General features: G+C 39.9%; 1 pseudogene; it reads right to left on the reverse strand.

The window, feature by feature from the left end:
- The window catches only part of LOC124382475, a 2,761-nt pseudogene extending 1,013 nt beyond the window's left edge, over window positions 1-1,748 (reverse strand).
- Window positions 1,749-2,500: the final 752 nt, after the last annotated feature.

A 2,500-nucleotide genomic window follows, 5' to 3' on the forward strand; every position in this document is an offset into this window, starting at 1 on the left:
TGTAATAGAGTGTGACAGTGTATAATGTGTATTACAGTGTGTTGAATGTGTTTACAGTGTGTTAGTGTAATAGTGTTATGCAGGTTGTTAGTGTGTTAGTGTTTTCTGTGTAACAGTGTAATATAATGTTAGTGTGTGTTACAGTGGTGTGTGTGTGTGTACAGTGTAATACAATGTGTTAGTGTAATAGTGTGTTACAGAGTGTAACAGTGTAATATAATGTTAGTGTGTGTTACAGTGGTGGTGTGTGTGTTACAGTGTAATACAATGTGTTAGTGTAATAGTGTGTTACTGTGTAACAGTGTAATATAATGTTATTGTGTGTTACAGTGGTAGTGTGTGTGTGTTACAGTGTAATACAATGTGTTAGTGTAATAGTGTGTTACAGAGTGTGTAACAGTGTAATATAATGTTAGTGTGTGTTACAGTGTGATATAATTTTAGTGTTAGTGTAATACAATGTGTTAGTGTAATAGTGTGTTACAGAGTGTAACAGTGCAATATAATGTTAGTGTGTGTTACAGTGGTTGTGTGTGTGTTACAGTGTAATACAATGTGTTTGTGTAATAGTGTGTTACTGTGTAACAGTGCAATATAATGTTAGGGTGTGTTACAGTGGTAGTGTGTGTGTTACAGTGTAATACAGTGTGTTAGTGTAATAGTGTTACAGAGTGTATAACAGTGTAATATAATGTTAGTGTGTGTTACAGAGGTAGTGTGTGTGTTACAGTGTAATAATGTGTTAGTGTAATAGTGTGTTAGAGTGTGTAACAATGTAATATAATGTTAGTGTGTGTTACAGTGGTAGTGTGTGTGTTACAGTGTAATACAATGTGTTTGTGTAATAGTGTGTTAGAGTGTGTAACAATGTAATATAATGTTAGTGTGTGTTACAGTGGTAGTGTGTGTGTTACAGTGTAATACAGTGTGTTAGTGTAATAGTGTGTTACAGAGTGTATAACAGTGTAATATAATGTTAGTGTGTGTTACAGTGGTAGTGTGTGTGTGTGTGTGTTACAGTGTAATACAGTCTGTAACAGTGTAATATAATGTTAGTGTGTGTTACAGTGGTAGTGTGTGTGTGTTACAGTGTAATACAGTCTGTAACAGTGTAATATAATGTTAGTGTGTGTTACAGTGTGATATAATGCTAATGTTACATTATAATAGTGTGTTAGTGTAATAGTGTGTTACAGTATAATAGTGTATTAGTGTAACAGTGTGTGTTACAGTATAATACAGTGTGTGTTAGAAATGTACCTGGGGTTACGGAACTCTTTCTTCTTCTGGATGTGGCTGTTGGTATCGAAGTCTCCTTGCATCTTTCTCTCATACAGTTTATGAATCTTCTCCTGATACACACACACACACACACACACAAATAAAACCCATCAGCTCTGATTGTCTTGGCTGTATGCGCTGGGTAGTGGTCATGAATAAGGTGAACCTTCACCCCACCCTGAGGTCATGTGCACTCTGGGGCACTTGAGGTACTGAAATGTACCCCACCATATGATGCTGCCACCACCATGCTTCAGCACCTGCCCTGATGTTACCACCACACACCTTTCACTGAGAACCTGCTCCTGTCCAGCTGCATCACCATAAACACCTGACTGATGGAGATGTTGAGGACACCTTCCAACAGGTTCTCAGCCCCCCCACCCCGCCCGCCTGCCCGTGTATGGTGGTGTAGCTTCCTGCAGTGTTCTGAACAGCACCTCTGTGAGTTTGAAGTAGACGGTCATTTCTAACAACCACACCACAAAGGGGTGTGTAGAGACCTGGGAAGGTGTAGTGTTTGTTCACTCAGTCACTTCCTGTTTACTCACAGCTGTGTGAACTCACACTTAGCTCAACCCTGCAACGCTGTGTGTGTGTGTGTGTGTGTGTGTGTGTGTGTGTGTGTGTTGAGTGCAGTGTAAAGAGGAGCATCATAATGGTCAAGTCTGCACAGAGAAGAGTGTGGCTGCAGGCACAGGATATTCGTCATGGTGAAGATAAGAACTGGTGTGTCTGAACACATGAACCACACCTCTCACTCACACACACACACCTGTCCAGACAGCTCCAGTTGTAAGATATGAAAGGACAAATTACAAAAATAAAGAAAAAAGCAACAGTAAGGGAGAAAGAGAAAGAAAAAATATGAGAAAAGAAAGGATAAAAAAGTCTGAACAAAGTGAATATGAAGAACAGAGACAGGAGAAGTAATAATAAAAACCTTAAAAAAGAAAAAGGAGTGTGTGTGTGTGTGTGTGTGTGTGTAAATCTCACTGCACTGTTTTATTTGTAGCGTCCAACACACATTCAACCACTTCCCTTAACACTTTTATTCACACACACACACACACACACATTCCTTTTTCTCACACACGACTATGAGGAGAGAGGAAGGAACGAGGAGAGAGAGGAGGAAGGAACGAGGAGAGAGGGAAGTGAACGAGGAGAGAGAGAGGAAAGAAGAGGAGCGAGAGAGAGGAAGGAACAGGAGAGAGGA

This window comes from Silurus meridionalis, unplaced genomic scaffold (genome assembly GCF_014805685.1).
Source record: "Silurus meridionalis isolate SWU-2019-XX unplaced genomic scaffold, ASM1480568v1 Scaffold457, whole genome shotgun sequence".
In the NCBI taxonomy this organism is placed as follows: domain Eukaryota; kingdom Metazoa; phylum Chordata; class Actinopteri; order Siluriformes; family Siluridae; genus Silurus; species Silurus meridionalis.